Below are 13938 nucleotides of genomic sequence, written 5' to 3'. Positions count from 1 at the left end.
TACCTGACATTACACTTTCTTCTCTAGGGTTTCATTTTTCAGTTGGTTGTTTTGGAAGCCCCTTCCAAACTGCTGGTTTTCCTCAAAAGCATTGTTCCTTTTGGTTGACCACATTTAGAGACAAGTTGCTAAATTAGTTACACTGACAGCCGGGAGACTTTCCTCAGCCCCAATGAAAATCTCTGTTTGTGTTGTTAACAGTCAGTGTCTAGGTCACAAGCATCCTTTCTAGTATGGGTACACAAGAGAGAAGAAAACCAGTCAGGCTTTCCTTTAGTGGTAGAAAAGTACTACATTTCCCATGTCCAAGTCTCACAGGCTGCACAATAACTATAAGCCATCTAAAACACTGCCCCTTAGCTGGGCCTGGTCGCACAACCCTATAACCCAACCGACCTGGGAGACTGAGGCCTGACTGTGCTACAAAGTGAATTTGGTCTCAAAAAGTAAAAAAGAGGGCTTGGAATATAGCTCAGAAGTAAAGTACCCTGCCTAGCATGCACAAGGCCCTCTAGTCAATCTCTACTACCGTCAAATTAAACAAGCACGACCCCAACCTTTCTTGCCACAGCACCCATTTTGCAAATCCATGTGTACAAACAAATGTGCAACTCAGATAATTTACTGCATTTCCTTCTGCAAATCCAGAGACAGATCGATCTGTACCCACAGGGCAAAAGCTCAGCTTTAATCACCAGGCTACGTCCATGGCTTGCTCTTACAGGATGCCAATTTCGGTATAGAGCCACAGATTCACTAAAACTCTCTTGCTTTTTGCCATTGACATATTCTTAATTGCTTTATTCAAGGAGAAAGTCACCATATTCTGATGTAAAGTACATTTCAGGGTTCCCCCCACCTCCGAGTTTTTATCTTTTTCCTCAACATGATTTTGGCAGAAAGACAAAGGTTATGTTAAATTCAAAGTCATGATTTTTTAATGTACCAAAAAAATAGCATGGAAGTGTATAAAACAAAAACATCCATGAGACAGAAATTTTTAAAAATTGAATCTAGTGCTGGAGAGATGGCTCAGTGGTTAAGAGCACTGGCTGCTCTTCCAGAGGACCCGGGGTTTGATTCTCAGCACCCACATGGCAGTTCACAACTATCTGTAACTCCAGGACCCAACACCCTCACCCAGACATACATAAGAGAAAATGCCTGCTGTTGTGAATGGAAGAACCATGTCCTTCTTTGCCCTGTCCCACTTGGAACTTTTTGTGTGCTTCAGTCAGGAATTCAATGCCAAGTTTTGTTAGACTAGTTTTTCCATAAAATCATTCTGTGCCAATTGGTAATTTCAAGGTTTTGTTTGTTTAAAGTTTAAGAGTCCGAACTTTCACAATCTATTAAAAATTGGCCCTAAAATGACAAACTTAAAACCCTTATTTTTCCAAAGCCCCTATTCCTGCTCAGATTAAGAACTGCCAAAAAAATATCCTCTAAATTTAGCTGCATTTGTAAGCTAACAATACCACGCTGTGTTAGATGCTTTTAAGACTAGCTCGATGGTAGAAATAGTACAGGTTTTGACTTATTTTCAGATAAAGAAAGCAATAAATTCTTTTATAAAAACATTGCCTTTAAATGCATGTGGTAATTTACCAATCCGCTGTTATCATCATATAACATTCTACTGTTTATCATAACGGAACAAATATAACTCGACTCTGGTTCCCCCTTTCTGACTTCATAGTGACTAATTTTTAAGTTGCTTTGTAACTTGTGCTGAGATTCTCAACAAAGTCCTATTCACGTCTCCTCAAATGAAGTATTCTACCTTTAGATGTAGGTATACTGGAGTGGAATGTGTAAATAAAACGAGGATGAAGACAGTATTTGAACATAACAAAGAGTGGAGATTAATTTAATCTACATTGGACAAAAGTACATGAAATAAGACTGTCAGAGGTGAAATGTTTAAAAAGTCAATTTCCATCTAATGCAATGCATGCAAAGAAATGATGGTGTTATCAGGAAGTGTTTTCTTACCCATTTGCTTTGTTCTTCTAACACTCGCCATCTTTTCCCAAACTGGGCATTTCATTATTGCTAGCCTAGTCAACTGGTAGTTGCTAACTTAGTTGAGTGCTTTTCTTATGCAGTCCCTTTCTTAATGAGGTGTGTGTGTGTATGCAAGGTATATATACATATATATCTTGCATTTAAAAACCAAGGCTGGGCATGAATGCCTTTAATCCCAGCACAGGAAAGACAGGGGGACCTCTGTGAGTTTGACTGAGGCCAGCCTGGTCTAAAATTAGTAACTTCAAGGACAGCCAGAACTACACAGAGAGACCCTTTCTAACACATTTGAACTTCAAGAGGTTTTGTGTTGTTGGTTTTTTAAATTTATTTAGTGTTTGAGTACATGCATGTGGTTGTACATTCTCAAGACTCACGTTCTTACAGAGGTCAGGACAGCTGTGAGTCAACCCTCTCTTTGTACCATGTGCTCTCCAAGAACTGAACCCAGGTAGTCAGGCTTAGCAGCCGGCATCCTCAGCTGCTGAGTCATTTCCTATTGCTGGGTTTGGAGTTTTTTTGAAAAAGAGTCTCACAATTCAATAGCCCAGGTTGCCCTTGAACGCACAACAATCTTCCTGCCTCAGCCTCCTGAGTGCTGGAATGACAGGTGCTAGCTACAGTATCTACCTTACATTTTTAGTTTAATTTAGTCTCACTTCCAACTACTTTATTCAAACTAATTATTTTCTTAATTGTCTAGTAACTACTTTTAAAAATCACATATTACCACTTTTTCCTTTTTAAAACATTTAAAATACTTATAAACTATAAAGGGTTGGGGATGTAGTTCAGTGGTAGAGTGTTTGCCTGGCATGTATGAAACTGGGTTCTAGGTTCTACATGGAACACCACCAAAATAAACTATGAACATTTATTTATGATTTTATTTAATATTTTTGATTGGTGGTTTTGTTTTTGTTTGTTTGTTTTGAGAAATAGTCTATGTAGCCCCGACTGTCCTGGAAACTCCTATGTAGACCAGGCTGGCCTTAGAACTAGAGATCTACATGCCTCTGTCTCTCAAATGCTGGGATTAAAGGCATGTGCCACCATGTCAAACTATGAACACTGTTAACATCACTGTGACCATACCACCAACACTAAAAGTAACTAATAGTGACTCTATGCTATACCTTACCGATGTAAACACATGACATCTATTACTGCTTTTCCTAAATATGTTATAGTAGGTCTCTGAGATTCTGTAATTGTAATACTAACACCAGTAATGGCTTCCACATGTCTTTTTTTTTTTTTTTTTTTTTTTTTGGTTTTTTGAGACAGCATTTCTCTGTGTAGGATCTCACTCTGTAGACCAGGCTGGCCTCGAACTCACAGAGAGAGATCCACCTGGCTCTGCCTCCTGAGTGCTGGGATTAAAGGCGTGTGCCACCACCGCCCAGCCAGCCTCTATCTGTCTTAAACACTGGCAAGAATATAGTATTGGGCTTTTCCATAACTAGAACAATGTTTTTAAATTGGCAAGCTACAGAACTGCAGAATGTTTCTACACTGATCTTCTGTTAATGCAATTAGTAATTAGGCTTTGCACAAATAACTTAATAAATCCTTGAGTCATTAAACAAAAGAACAGGCTGGGTTTGCCACACAAGACCAGCAGTAAATATGTTCCAAGCTGACTATCAACAAGCATTTTTAAACTTCACAATCTTTCCCTAGAACTAAACTAAGGGACCAACTAATTTAAGGAAAAAATAATCTAAGATTGGCTTTTTTTTTCAAAAAAGTACAAAGACAATAAAATACTACTAAACTAAAAACATAATTAAAGTGAAGGGGCTGATACAGAAAAAAGGAAAACTTCTAAGAAAACTGTAAATCAATGCTAGCACATTGAGGGGACATGTAAATTAGCAGCATTAACTTTGTTAGACACAGAGAACCTAGGCTAGAGAGGCAGCCCTGTGGCAAAGTGCTTGCCTATCATGTGCAAGAGCCTGGGCTCAAGCCCTAATACCAAAAAAAGAGAAGAGAAGGAGGAGGGAAAAAATTAATTTAGTCACTATCAAGATTTTTAAATAAATATAGCTGTTAGATATAGTACTTTCAAAAGTCATCAAGTTTTCCCCAAACTATATGAACTATGCCAGAACACAAAGGAAGCTTTATCAATTATTTTTGCAAAATTAATTTGCCACTTAAAAACACAAAACACTTTAATCAAACTAGAAACTTAGCTATCATGAATTCCAAGTCAAATGTTTTTAAATAAGACTTATCATATAAAAAATAGTAAAAGAGGGCCGGGCTGGGTGGCGCACTCCTTAATCCCAGCACTCAGGAGGCAGAGGCAGATGGATCTCTGAGTTCAAGATTAGCCTGGTCTGCATATCAAGTTCCAGGACAGCCAGTACTACACAGGGACCTTGTTTTGAAAAACAAAAATTAGTGATAGTACATACCCACTACACAAACAGAAAGAAGTTAATACAATACAATCATTGTAGCGTTAAAGGATCCAGGAGCCAGATAATGGACAAAATTAATCATTAAAAAAGGGAATCAGACCAGGCATGGTGGCGCATGCCTTTAATCCCAGCACTCAGGAAGCAGAGGCAGGCAGATCTGAGTTCTAGACCAGCTTGGTCTACAGAGCGAGTTCCAGGACAGCCAGAGCCGTTATACAGAGAAACCCTATCTCAAAAAAAAAAAAAAAGTTACAGTATGCTTTGTTGGGTTTACTGTAAGATATTATATGCTATTAGATCTTATTATAAATTATCCTTGTTTCCGAATTTGATTTTCAAGTTGCTTGTTGCTGGTATAAATATAATTGAGTTTTGTATCAGTCAATGTTCCCCAACTATGCTGCAACACAATTAGGAAAGAAAAGCCAGAAGATATGCACAGTAGTACATGTCTGTAAATCCAGCACTTAGGAGATAGAGGCAAAAGGATTAAGAGTTATGGCTAACACCACGTTTTGAGCAGCAAATTTCAGGCCAGCTAGGGCTACATGCGACCTTATCGGTCACAGAAAAAATATGAAAAGGACAATGTATTTAGAACCACTTAATAACAATAATAAAGTAGTATCAAAATCCTAAAATCTAGTTAGCAGAGAAGTTTTCAAATTTCAACACTTGTACCTCAAAAATAGGTTGAATACTAGTATGCAAGCTTCCAGCATCCTTTTTTTAATGTCAGAACACACAGAAACAAAGCAGAAGGAAAGGTAGTAATAGCTCCCAGAGTAAAAACACAAAGCACCCATAAAATGAACAGTTGGAGAAATCTGGTAAGTACAGGTTAGTTGCTAACTTACTAACAACACAGGAAAAAATAGAAATTAAAGTCAATTTTCTAAACACCATCAAGGAAACCTGTATTTTATATCAAAATATTTGAGAATTTCTACTTTTCTAGGAAAGGAAACTTATTTTGTATAAATTACCAAAAAGACAATGCAATCTTAAGAAGCCAAAAGGACATGGCATGGGAGAGAAGAGGCTATTAATAAATTAAATCCAGCCAGGCGGTGGTAGCGCACACTTGGGATCCTCCTAGCACTCAGGAGGCAAAAGCAGACGGATCTCTGAGTGCTCTACAGAGTTCCAGGACAGCCAGGACTACACAGAGAAACCCTGTCTTCAAAAACCAAATCAGCTAGGCAGTGGTGGCGCACGCCTTTAATCCCAGCACTCAGGAGACAGAGGCAGGTGGATCTCTGAGTTCGAGGCCAGCCTGGGCTACCAAGTGAGTTCCAGGACAGCCAAGACTACACAAAGAAACCGTGTCTCAAAACACACACAGAGACACAAAATCAATCAATCCAATTCAATTCAATCCAAAATCTACTAAAAAAAAAGGGAGAAAAAGAAGAAACTAAGTACAGTTTTACTAATGGCGTTCTGTCTAACTTTCAATAATCAGATCACTTCTATTAAACAGACCTGTTTCAAAAAAGAAGGAATGCTCCCCAATTCATCTTAAAAGGTTAGCTGAGCACAGTGATACACACCTGTAGAGGGAAAAAAGAATCAATTAATAGAATATCTTATTTCCTTAGTATCTAGGGCTTTATTTAGTTTTACCAAAATAACTTTTAGGAATATTTAGATAGGACTTCTATACTATGTTGTACATGTATGAATGCACATCTCACACACACCTATGCACAAAAGAAATCAGTAAGATTTTCACAATTTAAGCCGGGCAGCGGTGGCGCACGCCTTTATTCCCAGCACTCGGGAGGCAGAGCCAGGCGGATCTCTGTGGTAGCCTGGGCTACCAAGTAAGCTCCAGGAAAGGCGCAAAGCTATGCAGAGAAACCCTGTCGGGGGGGGGGGGGGGGGGGGGGGGGATTTTCACAATTTACATTTAAAAGACTGGTATAGCTCATTTGCAGAGCACTTGTCTAGCTATCATGCACAAGGTTCTGGATTCAATCCTCAGCACCATTGGGGGAAGGGAGCTGGCAGCAGAGCCCCTAATTCCAGAGGCTGTGGTAAACAAATCTCAAGTTCTAGTCCAGCCTGAGCTAAAGAATGAACTCAAGGCCAACATAGACAAGTATGTGAAAAAAAAATTAACAAAACCAAACACCGGACTGCAGGGGCTGGGGTTGTAGTCAGTTTGCTTGCCTAACATGAAGTCCTGGACTTAATCCCCAGCATTGCATACACCGTGCTATCTAAAAGGCTACCAAGGGACTAAGCATAATGGTACATGTCCACAATGTTAGCACTCTGGAGGAGACTGGAAGACCAGAAATTCAAGGCTATCCTTGGCTACACACAACTAGTTTGGGAACAGCCTGGGATACATGGGTGAGGGAGACACAGCTTGATAGAAGAACACTGGGCTAGCATGTGTAAATCACTAAATTTAATCCCTGGTGCCACAAAGAGAGGGAGAAAGAGAGAAGGAAGAGGGGACAGAGAACAAACTAAAAGAAGACCTAACTTAAAATGACAACAAAGATTACAAGCCAAGATTAGAGTTTTCAATAGAGGTGATGCAAATACAATAAAAATCCAATCATTCTTCTCAGAAATTGAAAAACTAACCCTAAAGTAGAGGGAAAAACAGCTAAAATAATCCTGAAGAAAAAAGGAACATACTAAGATTTAATTATAAAGCTATCATCATTAAATCAATGTGGCAGTGATAGAACCAGCCAAACAGGTCAATAAAGACAGAAAGAGAAACTAACGATAGATGTGGAGCCAGGGAGATGGCTCAGTGGGTAGAGAACAACTGGCCACCAGACTTGACAACCCGAATTCAATCCCCAGGACTCACATGATGTTCTAGAGAACTGACTCTTGGAGGTTGTCATCTAACCTCCAGATGCACGTGTACACACACACACACACACACACACACACACACACACACACACTAACCTCCAGATGCACGTGTACACACACACACACACACACACACACACACACACACACACAGCCCAAACTGGCTGCCTTCACATTAAGACCGCCTACACAAAAAGTAAACAGAACTATAAGAAAAGCCACAGAGTAGGAAGATATTTTTTCATCGTATATAATCCCAAATCTTTAGGACCCAGAATGCAAAAATATTCATAAACTATAAGGAAAAGGCAACAGTCCAACATAAAGGATGTATGTATAAATGGTTCCCAGAAAACTCAAATGGCCACTAAATTTGGAGGGGGCAGTCCAGCCAACCCCAATAGTAACCAAAGAAATGTAAAATAAACAGGGCAAGGAGATAGCATTTATCCCCAACAGGTTTGGGAAAAGAGCAAAATCGAATGTTTTGGCAATGATCTGGAGAAACAAGCTCAGAAACAACTGGTAAGCCTGTCAAATGCAATTCCCAGTCAAACTGACAATGCCCAGACTTCTTCCATGCAGCAACTGTCCGTCTATACAGTCTGGGGAGAGAACCGTGAGGAAGTTCACAGCAGCACTGTTAGGAACTGCTGAAGACTGCAAACAGCCTAATGTGCCTCCCACAGAAGTAAACAGATCACAGTGTTTCCACACACTGAAACACAGTATTAGTGAGGGCTTGCCTACACACAAAAGGACCTGGCTCTGATGCCCAGCACTGCTTGCCCCCAAATAGTATGAATGAGCTACAACAGGAGTTTTCAAACTTTCTGGTTTCAAGACTCTTTTAAGCTTTCAGAAATATAGGACCACAAGAAGTTTTTTATGGCATTCATACTTAAAAATTTAAACTAATTTTGGTGGCACCTAAGCACTTGAGAGGTCAAAAGCAGGACTGCTAAGTTTCGGGCCCCTCTGAAACTGAAGTGAGTTTTTTGGGTTTTTTTGGAGACCTGGTTTCTCTATGTAGCCCTGGCTGTCCTGGTACTCACTCTGTACTGGCCTCGAACTCAGAGATCGACCTTCCTCTACTTCCCGAGTGCTGGGATAAAGGTGTGCACCACCACTGAGATCAAGATTTAAAAACATCAACTCATTAAAAAGCTTATTATATATGAGCATGAATAATATTTTAGAATTAATTTTCTAAGTAAAAATGAAACTGTTTTACAATTCTGCAAATCTCTTGAGGAAAGATGAATCCCAACTGTTTCTGTACTCACTCCATTAGGACATTGTGAATCGTGTACTCTCTAATATTTGTATAATATACAGGTGAATGTGGATCAAAAGAGCAAATATTGCTATTATGAAAATAACTCTGACTTCATGGACCTCCTATAAGACCATTAGGGATCCTAGGAATCCCTGCAGCACATGGAAAGCCAATAAACTGAATCTCAAAAATTATGTTCAATAGTTAGGCATGGTGGCATACAGGCACCCAGGAGGCAGAGGCAGGCAGATCTCTGAGTTCAAGGCCAGCCTGGTTTACAAAGCAGAGTTCCAGGAGAGCCAAGGCTACACAAAGAAACTTGTCTCCAAAACCAAAAATAGAAAAAGGAAAATAATGTATAGAACAATGCATAATAGATACAGTTAAAACACATAATATTTGATATTGTTTTCATTACATACATATTAGAACAATGGTTACAAGTAGAAAAGAGGAATGGGGATGAAGGGGGATGCACACTTGAATCTGTGAGACTATTTCATTAAACAAATATATGTATGTGTGTGTGTGTGTATCAAACATCACAACACACTAAAATCTGTAAACTCTCATTAATATTTATTTTTAGTAATTTGGAAACTTTTAGTTTTTAAAAGACAAAAGGCTACATGCATCAAGGCCATATATATTTTCTTTAAAGTGTACTTCCTGCTGAGCAAAAAAAAAAAAATGGGTTTCTAAGATTATGTGGATTTTAAGCCGGGCGGTGGTGGCGCACGCCTGTAATCCCAGCACTCGGGAGGCAGAGGCAGGCAGATCTCTGTGAGTTCGATGCCAGCTTGGTCTACAGAGCTAGTCCAGGACAGGCTCCAAAGCTACAGGGAAACCCTGTCTCGAAACCCCCCCCCCCAAAAAAAATGTGGATTTTAAAAAAACGCTGTCTGGAAAAACAATTTGGCAGGAATAAAAGCAGGGTGGTCATATTCCAATCAGATATGGGAAAAGAATAGAGGTTACTCAGCACCTGGGTTTGACCTGCTGTCCTAACAAGACAGGTGTGCCTTAAAATGAATATCCCTTGGTCAAAGAACATACTAGACAGATAACTGAATTGGAATAGCAGGAAACTATTTAATTTAAACCAACTTTACTGCACCCAATAATTCAGAGAACTGTTTGGGGGAGATAATGATCATATGCCTGGTACTGCTTGGGGACAAAGACAGAGGAGAGACCCTGTTTCTACATTCTATTAGAAGACAAAAATGCAAACATACTGTTAACAGATGAAAGATTCAATGCTAAATTAAAGATGTTCACACTGTTCTATGGAACAAAAAGTAACAACTCAGGAAAACTGGTGGTGGTAACAGAAGGATAAGGAGGCCAGGTGGTCGTGGCCCACGTCCTTATTCTCAGCACTCAGGAGGCAGAAGCAGGTGGATCTCTGAGTTCAAGACTACCCTGATCTGCATGCCAAGTTCCAGGACAGCCAAGACTACACAGAGAAACCCTGTCTTGAGGAAAACAAAAATAAGAAATAAGAGTTGTTTGGAGGCCCTGAGCTTTTTTTTTTTTTAAAAAAATCCTATAAATAGTATTGGTCATCTATGTGCTAGATAAGTTTGGTTTCAGCTATGTTAAGACACATTAGACACTTCAAACGCTGTGGCATGGTAGCAGACACTGAACTAACAGAGAAGATTCCAGAGAAGAGCTAGCAGATAAACCTTGAGGACCATCCCACCACAGGAGACAAAGAAAGCGAAGGAGTGTGTGGAACAGAACCCTTTTATGTGACAAACCCATTAGCATGGGATAGAAATGTTCTGCCTTGGGAATTAGTGGCTTTAGAAAAAGGTGAAGTGAAAAGTACTGGTTAAAGCAAAGGAAGAGGAGACAGGTGAGGTTTCTTGTCAGGACGGGGAAAGTCAGCAGCCAAGCTCAGGAGACAGGATCAAGCAGGGAGGGGGGGGGCTGCAGGTAGACTTCTGTGATTGAGGCCAGCCTGGACCACCATACCAAGTTCCAGGACGGTCAGGGCTACATACACAGACTGTCGCAAACAAACAAATAAGATAAACTAAGCCAAAAAGAGACTGAATCGACAGAGCTCCTGCCCAAAGGAGGCAGAGCCAAGGTGTGTACAGGCAGCAAGGCTAAGGAGAGGCAGGGCAATCCTTCCACAAACAAAAGGCAAGGAGAAAAGCCTACACAGAGGAAAAAAATCACCAACAGAAGAAACCCTGACAACCAGATAACTGGGTTAGCCACTGGGGTGGGGGGGTGGGGGTGAGGCAGGAGAATTAGGAGATTGAAGCTAGGCAGGCTACTTAGACTGTCTGAAAACAAACAAAAAACTAGATCTTTGATGAGGGTGAAGGATTTCAGGGGCCTGTTAAGGGTTTCTGAAGTTTAAAAAAATGAATTGCCCCTGTGCACAAGCATAAACAATACATTATCAGTGACAGTGCAAGTCTAAATATTGGAGACTAAACATCTACAGCAAGCAAGAGGAGAAATGTTTCTGAAAGTATACACAAACACATTTTTTTTGAAAAAAGGAAATCGCAAAAAAAAGGAAAGAAAGGAAATAACCATCTATCTGCAAAGTACTCTAAATAAATAAAAAAACTAGCATCTTGTCTATCCAAGCTGGATAAGGTAGCAACAGTATTCCACCAGTCAGTTCTCCAGACTAGCAGCATCTGCCCTTTAAGGTAAAAAAAAAAAAAAATTGTGTATGGAACCACTCCTGATGGAGACTATACATTTACCAATCTTCCTAATTATACAACTTGAATCTAATTTCATCTCAATATTGAACACCCACTATCCGGGGTTTTTTTTATAAAGAACTACTTAACTGTACTAATTAAACTTAACAATTTCACACTATACAGTATGCATTCTGACTGCTCTTACCCCGCCCTATACACACACCCAAGAACCGTATCTTAAAGAGAATTTTTCAAATGTACTTTTTTTTTTTTTGAGACAGGGTCTCACTATCTAGACGTAGATGGCCTCAAACTCAGAAAAATCTGCCTGCCTCTGCCTCCTAGTGCTGGGGCAAATGGCATGTGAGCCTTAAGAGAACTTTGATCAAAGTGTGCCATGGCCTCTCTGAACAACTCTGCCAGCGCCTCCATGCTCTCCAGGAGCGCTATTCCCAACCTGTTGCTGTCACAAAAGTGGAAACACTGACAGTGAGTACGTATGGAACTCAGGTTTGGATGATAAAACTCTAAAACACATTCCCCACATGTGCAGCTATCTAGACGAGTCAAATATTAATCCAAAAAAAAAAAAAAACCGCAGGAAGGCTTGCCTTAGCAAATAACCTTAGTTAACCTCTCAAACAAAACGGTGTCTACTCTCACCAGCGAGAAAAACAGATTGCAAAGGGCATCTGAAGGCCACTGTTTTTAATAATCATCCTTCCAAACTACTTTTCAAAACGGACTTTCTCAAAAATTACCATGGAAACACCTGTAGGTTCATTTCTCATCTTCAAGTTGCACCAGTCTTAATTTTCAACGATGGGCAATGAAATTATGGGAAAGCCTTCTCTATTCACCACAGAAATATTAACAACTTTGAGCAAAACGTTATTTACAGCGAGTACAGAAAAAGGGAGCAGCTGTCTAATGAAAACAGATCATTCAAAAATGTAATAAAAATCCTTTAAAAAGGCAATAAAATCTGGCTTCTGACCACTGTGTAATCGCCATCGCCGAGAAAACCCTGGAAACACTGGTCAACCTACAACCTACTTCTCTTCAACTTACTCCTAGCCGATCTGATAGCTATCGAACATAGACCGGGGTGTCTTCACCCTGCCAGGGCGTCCCTCACCGGGCGGGAACCCCTTTCACCAGTCACAAAGCAACCCACCTTTCCAAGCCTCGGCTCCTACCACTCCCTACCTGCGCTCTCCTCTTGAACCGAACAGTAAATACCTGCCGTTCTCAGAAGAAAAGCCTCACCCTTGAAACGCCCTTTGCCTGGGTGGCCCACCCCCTCAGGACGCCCCGCTTTGTAACTTCCAACGGCCGCCGAGTTCGGGAAGCCTTGGCCGACGCTTCGAGTGGAAGGCCGGCCTTCTCTGAACCCCCCCGGGCTCGGACGGGGCTCCCGCGCGGCGCCTGGCGCCTTTCCACCTTGGCTCACCTGCCTCGGGGCGAACCTGCAGCCACCCCGTCCAAGAGCCTCCTCGGTCTTTCTCGGCACCTAGTGCCAAGCACCGCCGACCCGGGGCTCCGCGGTTACCACAGAAGTTGTGCGCGGTGCCCCAACTTGCACGGGGTAGAAGCCCGCTGGCCACCTTCCCGCGTCACCCACCCACCCCAGCGGATAACTGTTCGCTAGGCAACGCATCACACTGCGATCCTCCACAAGAAAATAACTTTCCTCCCTTTTACTTTCCTCAACTAAAAAAACCACACACACACACAAAAAAGAAGCGTATACCCAAACTTCAACGCAGCCTCCCCAGAAACTTGTTTCCACAGGAAGGAATACCAAAACTTCCCTCCGCTAGTCAGGCTTCCGCTTTCGTAGGCTGCCGTTTGCCCCCTATTGGTCAAAAGAGTGGTGAGAACTTTCCCATCCTTTTCCTTTCTTTATTCACGGACTCGTGAACGCATCGATTGGCGGAGAACCGCCGCATCGGGGTCACCCTAACGGCCATGTCTGACTTTCTCTGAGGAAAAAAAAAAAAAAAAAAGAACAAAATGTCCCCGGTTCCCCTAGTGCCCCCCCCCGGTGCCGATCCCCCCCCCGGAATGGCAGCAAGCGCGCGCGGGGGAAAAGGCTCCAAGCCCCGGGGCAACACAGACCAGGTGGCTCCGGCGCCGGGACGGCCGCGATGGCCGCCTGCGGCTGCTAAGCCGAAATGCAGCGGAAACAGCAGCCAGTCACGGGGCTGTGGGAGGCTGGGCAGGAAGGTGGCGCTGCCGCCAAGCGCCTGGAATCCAAGGGCTCATCATGGCGGCGAGGGCAATGGCCGCCATGGGGAGCGAACACGCCCCTCGGCGCACACTCGACGCCGCGCCTGGGCTCCGGTGCCCGTCGCCAGCGCCGCCGCGGCCGCTGCCCGCTCTCCCACCCCCCCTCACGGGCTGTAGCGGAATTTTCTCCTCAGACGCCGCCTTCAAGATGGCGGCTCCCCCTCCCGGCAACCCCCTCACTCGTCCCCTGCAGCAGGCGCCGATCGGCCGCCATCTTGTCCCCCGTCCCTCTTCCCCCCCCCCCCCCTCGCCGATATTTACATAGCGAAAATCGGCCGGGCCGGCCTGCGGCCTTCACCTCATGCCTGCAGCCTTAGCCTCCTCGCCAGGCCTCGCCCCCGCACGGTGCCCCGGGTCGGTCGCGTCGGCCCCCCAGGACCCC

The 13938-nt window shown here is 42.6% G+C and overlaps 1 protein-coding gene across 10 annotated transcripts in view; it reads right to left on the bottom strand.

Moving 5' to 3' along the window:
• The window catches only part of Zfx (zinc finger protein X-linked), a 75989-nt gene that overhangs the window by 31733 nt on the left and 30318 nt on the right, over nt 1-13938 (bottom strand). For 4 of the 10 annotated variants that reach the window (XM_076561970.1, XM_076561966.1, XM_076561969.1 and 1 more), the window contains exon 2: nt 5946-6013. The exons of 3 other annotated variants lie outside the window; for them this stretch is intronic. The gene's annotated coding sequence lies outside the window, so the exon portion shown is untranslated. Of the gene's footprint in view, nt 1-5945; nt 6014-12717; nt 12878-13017; nt 13248-13385; nt 13640-13938 lie in introns of those variants that run through there. 3 more of the 10 variants (XM_042269676.2, XM_076561965.1, XM_042269678.2) reach the window with 3 other exon arrangements.

This window comes from Peromyscus maniculatus, chromosome X (assembly GCF_049852395.1).
Source record: "Peromyscus maniculatus bairdii isolate BWxNUB_F1_BW_parent chromosome X, HU_Pman_BW_mat_3.1, whole genome shotgun sequence".
Taxonomy (NCBI): domain Eukaryota; kingdom Metazoa; phylum Chordata; class Mammalia; order Rodentia; family Cricetidae; genus Peromyscus; species Peromyscus maniculatus.
The sequence above is the reverse complement of the archived record's forward strand: the minus strand, read 5'-3'. Positions and strand labels throughout refer to the sequence as shown.